This window comes from Doryrhamphus excisus, linkage group LG7 (assembly GCF_037039965.1).
Source record: "Doryrhamphus excisus strain RoL-2023G ecotype Guam linkage group LG7, RoL_Dexc_Guam_v1.1, whole genome shotgun sequence".
Taxonomy (NCBI): domain Eukaryota; kingdom Metazoa; phylum Chordata; class Actinopteri; order Syngnathiformes; family Syngnathidae; genus Doryrhamphus; species Doryrhamphus excisus.
This window is the reverse complement of record NC_136363.1, coordinates 4911962-4930840: the sequence shown is the minus strand read 5'-3', so window position 1 is coordinate 4930840 and position 18879 is coordinate 4911962. Positions and strand designations below refer to the sequence as shown.

Below are 18879 nucleotides of genomic sequence, written 5' to 3'. Positions count from 1 at the left end.
ATTTTTTTTCTCATGTTATTTTAGATGAAAACTCATCTTTTCTTGTCTTTTCAAAGGAATCAGGCCAGTATGATCCAACATGGTGATGTGATATTTGCCCAGAAGCAAATACTGTACAATATCCCCTATTGGGATGAGGTCCATATGCAGTGGGTGGTAGGGCAGTGAACCAATAGGAAAAGCGGCGTTTTGCTGAGACTAGGAACACATTTCCCCAACGTGACTCTCCGAGCGCAGGGGTCGCATGTGTTTGTCCTCCCAAGTCTGCATTTTGTGTCAAAGTGCAAGCAGAATTCAAATGCTTTGTTTATATTAATGCAAGGCTCACAAGGTTATACAGTTGATTTATAAACTGAGGTTTTACATATGGACTATTTCATTGTTGGATTGTAATATTGAACTTTTAGATTCAAGGGGATGCACGGTGGTTGAGTGGTTAGCGTGCAGCCTCACAGCTAGGAGACCAGGGTTCAATTCCACCCTCGGCCATCTCTGTGTGGAGTTTGCGTTACTCCGGTTTCCTCCCATATACCAAAAACATGCTAGGTTAATTGGCTCAGACACAATGCAGAATGGGAAACGTCAAAACTCATATTGGTACTTTGTATATTTTTAGGTGCACCTTTGGAGTGTTAAGTTACTGTGTGATGGGTTTAGTGTTTTTTGCAAGCATAAACATGGCTAAATAAACTAATACCCAAAGAAAACCCACGCATGCACGGGAAGAACATGCAAACTCCACACAGAGATGGCCGAGGGTGGGATTGAACTCGGGTCTCTGAGCTGTGAGGTCTGCGCACTAACCACTTGACCGCTGTGCAGCCCAAATAAGTAAATTTATATATATTAATGTTATATACAAATATATATGGTCGAGTGGTTAGCGCGCAGACCTCACAGCTAGGAGACCTGGGTTCAATTCCACTCTCTGTGTGGAGTTTACATGTTCTCCCCGTGCATGCGTGGGTTTTCTCCGGGTACTCCGGTTTCCTCCCACATTCCAAAAACATGCTAGGTTAATTGGCGACTCCAAATTGTCCATAAGTATGAATGTGAGTGTGAATGGTTGTTTGTCTATATATGCCCTGTGATTGGCTGGCCACCAGTCCAGGGTGTACCCCGCCTCCCGCCCGAGGACAGCTGGGATAGGCTCCAGCACGCCCACACAATCCTTGTAAGGAAAAGCGGTAGAAAATGAATGAATGAACTTTTAGATTCAGTCTTTCAGCACAGTGCATTTTCAGTTTAATAGCTTCGAATAGACACAGACACTCACATAGCACAATCAGAGTTGCGCCACACACAAGCTTAACCTTCACTTCAAATTTATAGAGAGCCTGTCCCCTTTGTCGAAGTACAGTCCAGCGCTCTAACCAAATATATTTCTCTTATTTTTAATAATTTAAGAACTTTTTGGGGTTAAGCGTCTTGATTTCTTTTCACATTTCTTTCTTTTAACATGGAAAGTGTAGGCCGCAAGGCATGCTGGGTCGCTTCTGGTAGCCTTTTTCACAACAATTTTCTGTGTTTTGTCGCGTTTTGTGTTTTACCGAAAACGTTAAAGAATCCTTCCAAAAATATTCAAATTCAAATATTCATTCATTTTCGACCGCTTATCCTCACGAGGGTCGCGGGGGGTGCTGGAGCCCATCCCAGCTGGGGTACACCCTGGACTGGTGGCCAGCTAATCACAGGGCACATATAGACAAACAACCATTCACACTCACATTCATACCTATGGACAATTTGGAGTCGCTAATTTACCTAGCATGTTTTTGGAATGTGGGAGGAAACCGGAGTACACGGAGAAAACCCACACATGCACGGGGAGAACATGCAAACTCCACACAGAGATGGCCGAGGGTGGAATTAAACCCGGGTCTCCTAACTGTGAGGTCTGTGCGCTAACCACTCGACTGCCGTGCAGCCCGGAATTAGCCACATACTCTTAAATTGTATAAGTTATATGCATTTATATACATTTTAAATAAAACCTCCTTTGTTCTGCTTCATTGTTGCTGTGGTTAATTGAATAAAGCTGCTGGATATAAACTGGTCGTCGGCATCAAATCATGCAGAAATGTCAAGGAAATGGCATCCAAGATAAACAGGCTGTCAGCCCTCATAAAATCCCATGGCTGGAGTCTTTAAGCCCGAGTCTGACTCGGCTTGACACGCAGCACCTCAGTGACCCGGTCTACAGTCTGCATATGCAATAACAGTACAGACTGAACTTCACACTTTGTTAGGCCAATGCATCGGGTCGACCCGGACGGCATCAAATGGAAAGTCATAATTACACAAGTCCCAAAGTATAGTTTGTAAAAATGTCAGTAGAATTATATTTTAATGCTACTGAACTGTTGATTGAATTCATCATTGTGTTGTACTGACATTTTGGAGATACCACAGATACCAGAGATGGATACAGATAAGCAAAACCCAACTCATCAATGATCAATCAATCTTAACAATCAATCCAATGATTGTATTATTTTATATTAGGTGATTAGGCTAAACAAACAATTTGTGGCTTGTCCGCCCTAAAAACCAATGCAAGAAGGAAGAACCATACATTAATTATTATGATGAATTGGTTCCAGACCCAACTATGAACGAAATATGTAGGGTTCCTTATTTATAAATTTTTGTACTATTTTTGACTATGAAAAAACCTGTACATACAGTTTTTAACATAATTAGAGCCCTGTAGACATGAAATAACACCCCTATAGTCACCATTACAATTGTATTATATCGTAGACAGCCATTAAGCATGTTTGTATGAAGCTAAAAGTGTACCACTTCCGCACTGAATGTGAGACCTTTTTTTCCACCATCATGTCGTACATGCACGAGTGGTTAGTGCGCAGGCCACACAGCTAGAAGACCGGAGTTCAATTCCACTCTAGGTCATCTCTGTGTGGAGTTTGCATGTTCTCCCCGTGCATGCGTGGGTTTTCTCCGGGCACTCCGGTTTCCTCCCACATTCCAAAAACATGCTAGGTTAATTGGCGACTCCAAATTGTTCATAGGTATGAATGTGAGTGTGAATGGTTGTTTGTCTATATGTGCCCTATGATTGGCTGGCGACCACTCCAGGGTGTACCCCGCCTCTTGCCCAAAGACAGCTGGTATAGGAGAGGAAGTAGTGTTGAGTTCAGAGTTGAGTTTCTGATTTGCACAGGTACCTGCCGCAAACGTAGCCTATGTGTTTCTTGGGCATTGTTATTTATTTGAGATTATTGTGCCTGTTGTGTGATGATTCAAACCTGCAATGTTGTTTCTGGCGAGCAAGTCTGGTGCTTGTGTGTCTCACCAAACAGTAACAGTAACTTGCTTAAATGCTTAATATAGGCAAAAATTATCTAACCTTTGCTTACATATGCACTTTGTACTCATAACAGACTGTATTCAGCAATGAAGCAGTATCATTTATCCATCCGCTTATCCTCACTAGGGTCGTGGGTATACTGGAGCCTGCATCATGTATTAATTATATATAATATATTTTTGAAAAACCATAATAGAGTGAAGCTGTGAAATCATCCTATGGCAAAAATTGCCTCAATTTTTGTAAATTTCTGTAATTTCCGTTGGACCTTTTAAGGCGAATTAATGATGAAAACCAAGATTTCCATTGTACTAATGATCTGTTTGTGTATCATTTAGGTCAAACAGAATGAGAAACAGAACAGCCGAGTCTCCAAAAAAACAGATAACCACACCCGAATGACAACATACTGTATGACAGCATCATTTTCAGCCAAGTTCTGAAAATGATGAGCTGACCCAGTTTTTCGTTCCAGCTGTTGTCCTGCATATCATACTAACCAGTCAAAAAACTATGCAAACGGTGCTGCTCACTGTTGGAAAACCTCCCAGGACATTCCACCCTGATTGCAAGTTCCTCTACATGACCTTCAAGGAGGATCTAGAAATGTAAATATAAGAATTGGTTTAGAAATCTATTTAAGTACATTATATCCTATACCCAACAATTTACATGCAGTCATTGTGCAGCACCATTGATAGCTTGTCAAGCATTTAAGAACTTCCAGTCAATACTTCATAAAAATACTACATAAGTTACTCTCATACTGTGCACAATGAATCTTCATTTAGCAAAGACACCCCCCCTCCCCCCACACACACTACTAACTCAATTTACAAAAATGAAAAGCTGCTTGGTTGGCTGCTTAATCACCAAGTTCCGACTGATAATGATTGCCAGCATGCCAACTTGCTTCGCCTTGATAGGATTTGGAAAAAAAAAATAATTCTCTTAGCTACCTCACATGAACCAACTCACACATTCTTTGAGCTCTGGAAGCTGCGACGTAATATTACTTTAAACGTAGCCTACTCACGGGAAATCATCTGAAGGGAATAAATTAGCTCTGTTTTTGATTAAAATATTGGAAAAGTTCCATTCCGTGGCAATGAACTAAAACGGTACTTGAATGTATGATCAGCATTTTGGGAGCGGAACTGACTTTGGTGCTGAAAAAAGTTAATTAAAATTAGACCTCGTACATAGTATGTATATACGTACTGTAGAGTCTTACCAACATTCAACATGAACGTAACAACTGATGAATGCGGTTGGATCGTTCAACCTCTCCAAGTGCGCCATTGCTGCTGAGGTTGGACGCTGTAAGACATTTGAAACTGTTACAAGGAGATCCCAGACTAGCGCTGGGACAACATTATAATAAGGTAGGGATAAATGTAAGGAGTTCATTCACAACTTTTTATTAGGGATGTCAAATGATTAATATTAATCAAATTAATCACAGATGTCAACAAATTAATCATGATTAATCACCATTAACAATTATGTCTGAAATAGGCCCATTTGGCTGTTAATCAGATTAATCACAGAGTTTAACAAATTACTCATGATTAATCACCATTAACAATTATGTCTGAAAGAGACCCATTTTTTGCTGTATTTAATGAATAGAAAAATAAATGGTGATATATATTAGTATGTATTAAGAGCTCCAAATGTAATGGCAATTATTGGATGCAGGAGGGGTCATGGATTCTGTGCCCTGTTACAAGAAGATCCAAAAAAAATCCAATAAAAAATGGGAAAATAAAACTGTTTCTTTTTGAGTTTGACATTTTAGGATCATTATAACTGACATTAGAACAGCAGGGGCAGAAGAATACTTGCCCCGTGCAGCACAAGAATGCACTGCTCAGCCACACTGGGGAAGAACAACATCGCTAAATAGCTTAACTTTTTACTAGGGCTGTCAAATGATTAAAATAGTTAATCAGATTAATCACAGATGTTAACAATTAATCAGGATTAATCACAACAAACAATTATGTCTGAAATAGGCCAATTTTTATGTTAATCAGATTAATTACAAAGTTTAACAAATTAATCATGATTAATCACCATTAACAATTATGTCTATGTTTTGCTGTATTTAATGAATAGAAAAATAAATGGCGATATATGTATATTAGTATGTATTAGAGAATAGAATAGAACTTTAACTCTTTATTAGAGGGGTCATGGATTCTGTGCGCTGTTACAAGGAGGATCTTGGAGGAGAAGAGGAGGTTATCCTTCCAGACTAGCCTGGGACAACATTATAATAAGGTACGGAGTTCATTCATTATACTTCTGTTTCAGGAATGGAATTCTCTTGTGTAAAAAAAAAAAATCCAATAAAAAAATGGGAAAATAAAACTCTTTCATTTTGAGTTTGACATTTTAGGATCATTATAACTGACATCAGAACAGTAATGCACCGCAGCGTAAAACACTAAAATATTCACCTCTGTTTCTATTTTAATTCCGCAGCCAAGCCCGTGCACATCAGTCTGACTCAACCATCCAAGCCGAAGAAAAAAGAGCACATCTCTTTTCTGACTGCGTTTCAACAACAACAAAGACAATAGATGCTATTAACGGATATCACTCATGCCTTTGTATTCCTTTATCTCTTTCTCACGTTGCTTTTTCCTCTCGCATATTTTGTACACATCGAGGAGGAGCACGGGCGAGACAGCTCGACAGACAGTGAATAAAAGAGGGATGGGGAGGGAGGAACGGGATGAAGGGGGAGGGCTGCACTCTCCAGGCAAAAGCTTTAATGAAGAGGCTTTGAAGTGAGCTGGGATTGAACGGCACCGGCGTCCTCTTCAAAAAAAATGGGACCACCATCTCCTCAAGACATCCCATCGTTCCACTCCCTGACGATATATCTCGTACTTCTTCCAGATGTTTTTTTTTTTTGATTGATGGTGACATCTGGGATCTCCTTGTAACAGCGCACAGAATCCATGACCCCTCTAGCATCCAATAATTGACATTACAGACATTACATTTGGAGCTCTTAATACATATTAATATATATCACCATTTATTTTTCTATTCATTAAAAACAGCAAAAAAAGGCCTAATTCAGACATAATTGTTAATGGTGATTAATCATGATTAATTTGTTTAAAAATCTGTGATTAATCTGATTAACAGCAAAATGGGCTTATTTCAGACATAATTGTTAATGGTGATTAATCATGATTAATTTCGTTAAAATCTGGAATTAATCTGATTAACAGCAAAATGGTCTTATTTCAGACATAATTGTTAATGGTGAATAATCATGATTAATTTTGTTAAAATCTGGGATTAATCTGACATATGTTTGTAAGCTCCTCTCCTCCTCACCTCTGATCAGGACATGGATCATGTCTCTGCTTAACTAACCGTGGTGGTCCATGCTTCCATCCTGTTAGTGTCAGGACTTTGAAGTCCAGGGTTGAAACTATGTGTGTGTGTTTTGAACAGCTGGATGTTGAGTTGCATGCACTCAGAAACACTCAAGCATACCACAAGAGATGGCGTACCCCCCCAACCCCCCCCCCCCCACCCCCACCATCCCACCCGTGCCCTCGGCACTGATACAACACTGTTATCTCAACAAAGTGTCTCCGTGGGCGATTTCCACGCAGTCGACCCATCAAGCAGACCATCCCACGCTTTTCCTCCCTAATATTCCTGCAGGTCATCCTCATCGCTTGCATTCTCTTTTGCAATGGCTCTCCATTTCCTTCTTCCCCGATCATCGATATGCAGTATTGAAGTGTATAGCTTCTCCCCTAAAGCAATCTGTTTACCACCAAATGTAATATACACTGTGATACAGTAGGTTTGCAATAAAGTAATGCGTTCTGATGTATGAAATACAAGATAAAAATACTTCAGAAGGCTATTTATATATATATGTACATCTGTGTAATGTAATACTTTGTTTTTTATACTCAGTATAGTTCTCTACTCCAGACTCCATTCACTGTGCAATATCCGATCAAGCTCTAAATGCAATATATTAAGTTCTAAGTGAAGTATTTCTATTCATTCATTCATTTTCTACCGATTTTCCTCACAAGGGTCGTGGGGGGGTGCTGGAGCCTATCCCAACTGTCTTCGGCCGAGAGGCGGGGTACACCCTGGACTGGTCGCCAGCCAATCGCAGGGCACATATAGACAAACAACCATTCACACTCACATTCATACCTATGGACAATTTGGAGTCGCCAATTAACCTAGCATGTTTTTGGAATGTGGGAGGAAACCGGAGTACCCGGAGAAAACCCACGCATGCACGGGGAGAACATGCAAACTCCACACAGAGGGTGGAATTGAACCCTGGTCTCCTAGCTGTGAGGTCTGCGCGCTAACCACTTGACCGTATAGATTTGTATATAACATTAATATATATACATTTACTTATTTGGGCTGCACAGCGGTCAAGTGGTTAGTGTGTAGACCTCACAGCTCAGAGCCCCGAGTTCAATCCCACCCTCGGCCATCTCTGTGTGGAGTTTGCATGTTCTTCCCATGCAGGCGTGGGTTTTCTCCGGGTATTAGATTATTTAGCCATGTTAATGCTTGCAAAAAAAAACACTAAACTCATCACACAGTAACTTAACACTCCAAAGGTGCACCTAAAAATATACAAAGAAGTACCAATATGAGTTTTGAAGTTTCCCATTCTACATTGTGTCTGAGCAAAGCAGTTCATTGGAGGTCATGCGGCATAGAAAGTGGTTAGCGCGCAGGCCACACAGCCAGGAGACCCAAATTCAATTCCACCCTCGGGCATCTCTGTGTGGAGTTTACATGTTCTCCCTGTGCATGCGTGGGTTTTCTCCGATTACTCCGGTTTCCTCCCACATTCCAAAAACATGCTAGGTTAATTAGCGACTCCAAATTGTCCATAGGTATGAATGTGAGTGTGAATGGTTGTTTGTCTATATGTGCCCTGTGATTGGCTGGCGACCAGTTCAGGGTGTACCCTGTTTCCTGCCCGAAGACAGCTGGGATAGGCTCCAGCACCCCTGCGACCCTCGTGAGGATAAGCGGTAGAAAATGAAGAATTGTTCTATGTCCCATGATGCATTGAGGTGCTTGGGTGTTTGGGGCCACGTACCACATATTAGTATCGGTGTACCCACTGTATTACTTTTTTTTCTTAATGTTTCATTCTAAAACCTGACATTGCCATATTTTGGAAAGAAAAATCTTCGTCTTTCTTGGTGCCAAAATGTTTTCATGCTTTCTGCACGCAATCAAGTGCCGCTATGTCAACTGCGGTCGAGGGTGACACGCCTGAATGCAGTTCTGGATGTCATGGAGTGGACAGGAGGCCAGCGATGGTCAGTCGGCGACTGGCCCACAGAGTCTGTGTGATTGCAGGCTCCTTTCTCCACCAGACCCAGACCCTGTTTTTGTGTTTTTTGTGGTGTAGCTGAGTGGAAAGAAAACATTAGTACAGCTTTGATCCTGCCTGTTTGAAATGAACATAACTCTTCCATATTATATTTAATATTTCTCATTAAAATTAAGAGTTAGTATTCTGAGGTTCTTTTTATTTATCCAGCATCATCACATGATGTAAGATGCATTCAACACCAGGTCGCTGCAACCTAACAACAAGCAAAAATTCGGTCTCCCAACCCCCCTTCAGCTCTTCACTGAGGCAGTTATGCACAATATGTGCTAACTCATGCCTGGAAAACATCTTTGATTGTTAATCCATAAATGATTCACAGTGTTATATTTTTAGTGGAGACAGGGAGAGAGCCTTTTTGAATGATGTATTTATCAAGTGAGCTGCTCACTTTGTCCGTACTCAAGTCGGTGTAAATGTGTCTCTTTGAGAGATTTTAACTTGGGGAACGCTTGAAATATTCATTTAACTGCCATGGATTTAAATCCTCGGGGTATTGTAAGAGGAAGAAGGGTTTATTTATGGTAGGTAAAAAAAGAGAAAATTTTGATCACTATTAAGTATTTATTCATCTGTGTTTTGTAAGGGCTGTATTTGGAGTCGTAACACAATTGCACTTGAGTGAAGCCATCTTGAATCTCAATTGGATAAGACTGTTAATTCTTTTGTGTTCAAAATCATTAATTCATTCATTCATTTTTACCGCTTATCCTCACGAGGGTCACAGCCTATGGAGCCTATCCCAGCTGTGAACATGCATCAGATTACAATTGAATGCATCCCATAATCAGTTCACAGTTCCACATGTCCAAAAGGAGTAGGAAGAAGCAAAGCTTATTAAATCCTACCCCTCCATCTGGTACTTTTACAATCAGTAACTGTTACATTTGTTCACTTCCTGCTTTCCTAATATAGTTTAAGTTTTTTTTATTTTTATTAAAATGTTTATCCTAATATAATTTAAGTTTGTTAATTTTAATTTTAATTTTAATTTTAATTTTAATTTTAATTTTAATTTTAATTTTAATTTTAATTTTAATTTTTTAATTTTTAGACATTAAATAACACCCCCATAGTTTATTAACTTAACTTTAACTATTGCTAAAAAAGTTTGATAAACAAGTGCAATTTGGTGCTAGGTTCAAATCACATTCTTCAAATGACACTCTTTGATCATACATCCCCATGACAGCAGGTCCTATTTAGGAAAATCCAGGAAATGAATGACTGACTGATGGGATAAGTGTTCAAAGGTAAGACAACTTGGAAAATCACCGTTCCTCTCAAAGCTCCATACAATACCGCAAGGGACTGAACTCCCCCCCGTTGTTTATTTTGCCACCATGAAGCCGCAATGTGGGCATTAATGTACCTGTCACCACAACTTTGGACCACACTGAAGCCAGAAGATGACTTGCAGCATAAACAACACACTTAGAAGTCTCACAAATCACACTTTTCTGACATGTCCAGACCGGTGGGACCAAATAGAATCACTCAATCATGTCTCAGGATGAACGGGCTAACGGGAAATGGGTATGCTGTAAAAAAACAAACAAAAAAAACCCAAAAAACCCAGCAGCAGTCTTGACAAAGCTTGGTAGATTCTTTAAAAGATGAAAAATATAATGTTTTTGCAACTGTGCATGAATTATATGACACCAATGCATTAATGGCATTAATGCATAAGATCCAAGCTCTTTTGTTGTGCTTGGAAAGCAGGAAGTGAACAAATTAAAATTAAAATTAAAATTAAAATTAAAATTAAAATTAAAATTAAAATTAAAATTAAAATTAAAATTAAAATTAAAATTAAAATTAAAATTAAAATTAAAATTAAAATTTATTAGGATAAAAAAATTTAAAAAATTATATTAAGAAAGCAGGAAGTGAACAAATGTAACAGTTACTGATTGTAAAAGTACCAGATGGAGGGGTAGGATTTAATAAGCTTTGCTTCTTCCTACTCCTTTTGGACATGTGGAACTGTGAACTGATTATGTGATGCATTCAATTGTAATCTGTTCAAATACATGTTCAAATGAAATAAAACTATTACCATTACCATTACTTGTCTTTTTTCATTTCCTAAGTTTATTCTTGGAAAACTGTCCTTTTTTTGACTGATTTTGAAGATTAGACTCTCATGTTTCAACAGAAAAAAAAGTTTTTTTCTACCTTTTTTTTTTTTTTTACCTTATTTGGAGTGCGAATTAACCTAGCATGTTTTTGGAATAAGGGAGGAAACCGGAGTACCCGGAGAAAACCCACGCATGCACGGGGAGAACATGCACACTCCACACAGAGATGACCGAGGGTGGAATTGAACTTGGGGCTCCTAGCTGTGAGGCCTGCACGCTAACCACTCGACCACCGTGCAGCCTCCAACGGCTTATTTTCTCGTATTATTCGGTAATTCGAATTTTAAAGTGACTTTAAAGGTGTTATTTCATGTCTTTGTCACATGTGTCTTTCACCAATTATTTGTGATAAACAACATTTTCTGTATACTCTGATTGTCCTTATTAAAACTACATTGAAAATGGAAATGAATAGAGAGACACCATTCCAAACTTACCCACACAGCGCACACCCACTGCAGCGTTTTTCACTTCCAAAACATCATGAAAAATGAATACATCCCCTTTCTCTGTAAAAGAAAGAAAAAGAGAGAGGCTGCGGGTAATCTGAGGGGATGGAGACGCATTGTCCTCCCGTTCCAGTGTATTGCTTCTTTTGTCCTGCCATTAACTTTGACAAGTTACTTTCACACATGTCCACATATATTCTAAAGACAAACATTGACCATAACATATCATTATTCATTCAAATATGTCAAGTTCACACAGTATTTCATGGTATTTCTTTGAATGTCTCCATGCTTCTGTACTGTATGTTCCTGTCTTTTATTATGGAGATGCATTTATGAGCTCGCCAGCTCTCTTATTACCCAAGCTGGTGATAATGACTGTGAGCAAATCACATTTGTAGCATGGAAAAGAGTGGGTGGCGGAATGCGAAAGATCTTTTATTCCTCTACGAGCGTGAACATTTGAATAGATTACTTTTTCATTTTGCAGAAACATCCGCTATCATCTAAAATGCACCACCTTTTTTTTACCTCACTTCTATTTTTCCTTTTGGACAGGGGCCGTAAAAGGTAACAGGAAGTGTTGTTTAGAAAATGTAAACCCTCCATTTAGGGAGAAAGTGATATTATTTGACAGGCATGGTTTCTTTTTACAGCGGGATTTTAATACTTGGATTTAATTTTTTGCAGAATTGTGAACTTTGTGTATAATTAGAGGTTTCCCTCGAAAAAATAAAACAATCATATTGCATGAAAGCCATGGTTTTCCAAGTGTGCAGTGGTTAATGACCCACCATTTTGTCTCATCTAAACACGCTACTTGTATTGCAACTGATATACAGTTATCCCCTTTTTTGGTAAAATAAACATAAACGTAAAAATAAAATTGCCAAAATTTTCCCCCGTTTAGCTTACATTTGCTGTTTAGTGTCTTTCCGTGTTATTAATAAATTGCGCAAGTCCAATTGTGTCCTTAATGTATGTTAGCAACCTTGTTAGCATCCTTAGCTTGCTAACAAAATGGCAACCAGGGTTCAGCTATGTCAGCTACAGATAAATTAACATTTAAATGTACTTTTACCTTCAGTGAAGGCTGGATTCCGGCTACCTCCCACATTCCAAAAACATGCTAGGTTAATTGTCCCGCTACTTGCATTGCAACTGATATACAGTTACCCCGTTTTTTTTGGTTAACTTGAAAAAAAAGCCAAAATTTAGCCTCGGTTAGCTTACATTTAGTGTCATTTAGTGTCTTTCTGTGTTATTAATACATTGCGCGAGTCCAATTGTGTCCTTAATATATGTTAGCAACCTTGTTAGCATCCTTAGCTTGCTTACAAAATGGTTAGCTTACATTTAGTGTCATTTAGTGTTTAGTGTCATTCCGTGTTATTAATACATTGTGTCCTTAATGTATAGCATCCTTAGCTTGCTAACAAAATGCCAAGCGGGATTCAGCTATGTTAGCTACAGATGAATGAACATTTAAATGTACTTTTACCTTCAGTGAAGGCTGGATTCCGGCTACCTCCCACATTCAAACATTATGCTAGGTTAACCAAATTGCCTTTTTTTTAGTTAACTTAAAAATTAAAAAAAATACGCCAAAATGTTGCCTTGGTTAGCTTACATTTGCTGTTTAGTGTCTTTCCGTGTTATTTATACATTGCGTGAGTCCAATTGTGTCCTTAATATATGTTAGCAACCTTGTTAGCATCCTAAGCTTGCTAACAAAATGGCAACCAGGGTTGAATGAATGAAACACCCCGCTACTTGTATTGCAACTGATATACAGTTAGCCCGTTTTTTTTGGTTAACATAAAAAAATGCCAAAATTTTTGCCTCGGTTAGCTTACATTTGCTGTTTAGTGTCTTTCTGTGTTATTATTACATTGCGTGAGTCCAATTGTGTCCTTAATGCATGTTAGCAACCTTGTTAGCATCCTTAGCTTGCTAACAAAATGGCAACCGGGGTTCAGCTATGTATGTCAGCTACAGATAAATGAACATTAAAATGTACTTTTACCTTCAGGGAAGGCTGGATAGGGCTGGTGTGCAATGGTTAATGACCCACCATTTTGTCTCACCCTAACACCCCGCTACTGATATACAGTTACCCCCTTTTTTGGTTAACGTTAAAAAAAAATAGCCAAAATTTTGCCTCAGTTAGCTTACATTTAGTGTCATTTAGTGTCTTTCAGTGTTATTAATAAATTGCGCAAGTCCAATTGCGTCCTTAATATATGTTAGCAACTTTGTTAGCATACTTAGCTTGCTAACAAAATGGCAACCGGGGTTCAGCTATGTCAGCTACAGATAAATGAACATTTAAATGTACTTTTACCTTCAGTGAAGGCTGGATTCCGGCTACCTCCCACATTCCAACAACATGCTAGGTTAATTGGCGACTCCAAATTGTTCATAGGTATGAATGAAACACCCCGCTACTTGTATTGCAACTGATATACAGTTAGCCCGTTTTTTTTGGTTAACATAAAAAATGCCAAAATTTTTGCCTCGGTTAGCTTACATTTGCTGTTTGGTGTCTTTCTGTGTTATTAATACATTGCGTGAGTCCAATTGTGTCCTTAATGCATGTTAGCAACCTTGTTAGCATCCTAAGCTTGCTAACAAAATGGCAACCGGGGTTCAGCTATGTCAGCTACATGAGCATCTATGTCTTCCATGAGCTATATCTTATGTGTTTCATAACTCTGATTGTGCTAGGTGAGTGTGTGTGTATCATGAATTTATTACAATGACAATGCATTGAGCTATAGATCACATCCTGCTGCTAAATGTTATGTTGGGATTATATTACTGTTTGTTTGGGTATGCAGAGACCTCAGAACCACCATCTTAATGACATTCCACTTGGAGAAAATTGCATTTCCAGTGAAGCCACCCTTGTTAAACTCTAGTGTTTGTTTGTGGCTGCTTATAACAACACAGCGGCCAGAAACTTTTATTCAGTATTTAATGGCACGGACTTGCATCCACTTAGGTTCACCAGGCACAGTGAAGTAGCCGTATAACACTTTCATTCTCTCGTGGTTCTGTTGTTTTCTCTACCTTCAATAAAACCTCTTTTTTAATTAAAAAAATATGCAATTGTAAGCAAATTCTACATATTTCTGCCCCCAATTAAATATAGTCAACAAAAATCTAAAACAAAATGGCTACATGAATTTAAATACAAATACAAGGCATTGAGAAGACATATTCAAATGCAACAAGTAATCTTTCATTGATGAAACTGCATGAAGTACTCAGTGTGACTGTGGGGTATTTTATATTTCACATTTAACAGGTTTTCTCTGCTCTACGAAAAGTATTAATAAAAATCCTACTTTACGTAAATTCACTTATCACAGTCGAGTCTGCAACCAATTGACCGTGATAAATGAGGGATGACTGAACTGCTGTCAATAGAACACAAATGAATCCGAAGCACCGTTATATGATGATTGTTAATGATGATTGTTAATGATGAAGATTATTTAGTTATTGGTATTTTAAACATTTTATATGACAATTGTGCCGTTCCTTCAGTGCATTTATGAGCCCAGCCTATGCCCAGGCTATATTTAGGCTTCAATTAACTTTTTAAACAGGCGTGGATGACCTATAAGTTAAATAATGACAATTTGATTGACAATTTACCATTGACAAGACACATTCAAATGCAACAAGTAATTTTTCATTGATGAAACTGCAGGAAGTACTCAGTGTGATTGTAATAAAAATGTAAAGGTGACTGTGGGGTATTTAATATTTCACATTTAATAGGTTTTCTCTGCTCTACAAAATGTATTAATAAAGTATCTTACTTTACATAAATTCACTTATCACAGTCGCGTCTGGAACCAGTTGACCGTGATAAATGAGGGACACAAAGGAATCAGAATTAAGCAGCGTTATATGATGATTGTTAATAATGAAGATTATTAAGTTGTTTATCTGTATTTTAAACATTTTGTATGACAATTGTGCCGTTCCTTCAGTGCATTAATGAGCCCAGCCTATGCCCAGGCTATATTTAGGCTTCAATTAACTTTTTAAACAGGCGTGGATGACCTATAAGTTAAATAATGACAATTTGATTGACAATTTACCATTGACAAGACACATTCAAATGCAACAAGTAATCTTTCATTGATGAAACTGCAGGAAGTACTCAGTGGGATTGTAATAAAAATGTAAAGGTGACTGTGGGGTATTTAATATTTTACATTTAATAGGTTTTCTCTGCTCTACAAAATGTATTAATGAAGAATCTTACTTTACGTAAATTCACTTATCACAGTCGCATCTGGAACCAGTTGACCGTGATAAATGAGGGACACAAAGGAATCAGAATTAAGCAGCGTTGTATGATGATTGTTAATGATGAAGATTATTAAGTTGTTTATCGGTTACCATTTACCAATTTGCCATTGACAAGACACATTCAAATGCAACAAGTAATCTTTCATTGATGCAACTGCAGGAAATACTAATTAGGCTTCAATTAACTTTTTACATTTAAGTTAAATAATGATAATTGGATTGATAATTTACCTCAAAGCAAGGTTGCAAAGCCTCAGGAGAGAGACTTGAAGAAAAGTGCAAACCATATATCCTACTAAGCTCAGTAACACATTCATATATGCATAAGCAAAAAATAAAAAAAAACCCAATCTTGCCTAACCCTCATAACCCCTTGCCTTCCACCCACCCACCCACACACACACACACACACACGGACACACACACGCACACGGACACGTCGTCATACAGTCATACAGCAGCAGGCGTGATTAAAGCAGGATGAACGAAGCCGAGGCCAGCTGCGGTGAGCCAGCAGCGAATGTGGTGTATCACTCTCACAGCCAGCTAAATGAAAACGAAATGGAAGTCTCTCAGATGGTCTGAGCGTTGCATAAGCGGGGCACCAAGCGAGGTCCTGTGATAAGCTGATTACGTGGCAGACCCATATTCATTTCCACATGCCTTTAAGAGCAGAGTGACATGGCTAAGCCTGCCCTGGTCCTCCTCTCTGCTGGAACACCAAGTCTTCTTTTCCCTATGTCCTCACTTTATAACATATGTGTGTGTGTATGTGTGAAAATGATATGCAGGGGATACAATTAATAAATAACATTCAACATCAACAAAGCAAGCTCAAAGCAAATTTAATTGGAATATTCATATATGCATTTACAATTAAAATATAAATTTATATAAAAAAATAAAATTTATAAAATTTAATTGTTATTTTATTTATTTTATTATTATTTTATTAAATTTATTTTAACATTTTATAAAATTTATTTTCAGGCAAATATTTTGCAATGGCTCAACAATAGACAGGAGTACCGCACGTCCCGATAGCTACTAGCTACTTCCAGACAATGGCCTTGAATGTAAATGCATACAAATTAGAGATTATAAGGAATATTGTTGCCCATAAAATGAACATTATTAATTTATTATAATTAATTATCATTATTTTTAATTATTAAATTATATTAGGATTAAAATTAAAATAAAAAAAACAAAAAAACATACTTAAATTATATTAGGAAAGCATGAAGTGAACAAATGTAAGAGTTACTGATTGTAACAATTAAAATTAAAATTAAAATTAAAATTAAAATTAAAATTAAAATTAAAATTAAAATTAAAATTAAAATTAAAATTAAAATTAAAATTAAAATTAAAATTAAAATTAAAATTAAAATTAGGAAAGCAGGAAGTGAACAAATGTAACAGTTACTGATTGTAAAAATACCAGCAGGAGGGGTAGGATTTAATAAGCTTTGCTTCTTCCTACTCCTTTTGGACATGTGGAACTGTGAACTGATTATGGGATGCATTCAATTGTCATCTGATGCATGTTCAAAGGAAATAAAACCATTACCATTACCAATTAAAAAACAAACAAACATGCAATTCTGGTCATATTTGTAAAGTTTGAATATTTGATGCAGCTCTCATTTGATGGTACAAGTGCCCTATATCCAATGACTCAATCGCATACAATGACTAAGAAGAGCTGGCATCGTATCGGCAGCCCACACACACACACACAAAAACACACGTGCTATGATGTATATTCCTGCATGCTGAAAAATAAAACAACATAATCACAATGCTTCACGTGGCTTCTCTCAGTGCAATGCACATACAGCACATGCTGGGGCAGCTGGGAAGGTGAAAGTGGAAGCACAGCTGCTGTCGTTATCCAATTGTCAGCATGCGTCGTACATGTATGTATGTATGTGTCCCTGCAAGCGTGCTGATGTCGTTGGGTCTACAGTAGCGTGCGTTTTTTATTGAGGTCAGAGGTTGACATCACAGGCATGGTGTGAACAGTCGAGGAAAGTGTCATTGCTTCAGGTCACTAGGTAATAGTTGATTTGCCTCCATGTGAAAAAGAAGCAGGGGAGGTAGGGCAAAAGGGGTTGATGGCAGTTAATGCTTAACAGTTGGTAATACCTCATAATGTACAAAGAGGTTGTCAAACTCGCTCAGATGTTGTGGATCCCTACTTGACGCCATGCTTCCTGAGCGTTTTGTAGTATTGTGGCAAACATGACTGCCACAAGATATGGTCAGAAGCGCTTTAGCTTGAATCGAGGCGAGCAACACTGAAATGAGTCAGAATACAAACTAGAATTACAGCACATGTAATTGGTAAGTCAAAATTATTAGGGCAACTACTGTAATATTATTCATATTAGCAATACAGTAAAGGGAAAGAGAGCCATCGGTCATAGAATATAGCAAGCTACCGAGCTAGCTAGTTTGTATGAAGCTAAAAATGTACCACTTCCGCACTGAATGTGAGACCTTTTTTCCACCACAGGCCACACATCTAGGAGATGCGTGGGTTTACTCCAGGTACTCCGGTTTCCTCCCACATTCCAAAAACATGCTAGGTTAATTGGCAACTCCAAATAAGGTAAACAAGAAAAAAAAGGTAGAAAGAAACGTTTTTTTTTCTGATGAAAGATGAGAGTCTAATCTTTAAAATCTCCAAAAAATGACGGGATTGAATGAATTAAGTGGGAAAAAAGATTTTTCCAAAAATAAACGTAGGAAAAGAAAAAATAATTTTAATAGCATTGAGTTGAAATTCATTCATTCATTCATTCATTTTCTACCGCTTTTTCCTCACGAGGGTCGCGGGGGATGCTGGAGCCTATCCCAGCTGTCTTTGGGCGAGAGGCGGGGTACACCCTGGACAGGTCGCCAGCCAACCACAGGGCACATATAGACAAACAACCATTCACACTCACATTCATACCTATGGACAATTTGGAGTCGCCAATTAACCTAGCATGTTTTTGGAATGTGGGAGGAAACCGGAGTACCCGGAGAAAACCCACGCATGCACGGTGAGAACATGCAAACTCCACACAGAGATGGCCGAGGGTGGGAATTGAACCATGGTCTCCTAGCTGTGAGGTCTGCGCGCTAACCACTCAACCACCGTGCCGCCCTAGACTTGAAATATTAAATACTAATTTAATTTTAAAGTCATAA

General features: G+C 38.2%; 1 long non-coding RNA gene across 1 annotated transcript; it reads right to left on the bottom strand.

Moving 5' to 3' along the window:
- Nucleotides 1–9: 9 nt before the first annotated feature.
- Nucleotides 10–13787, bottom strand: LOC144899516 (uncharacterized). Its single transcript, XR_013627667.1, has 3 exons — nt 13694–13787; nt 11338–11409; nt 10–264 (listed from the first exon to the last, which is right to left on the bottom strand). It is a non-coding gene; the product is annotated as an uncharacterized LOC144899516 (long non-coding RNA).
- Between the last annotated feature and the right edge of the window lie 5092 nt (nt 13788–18879).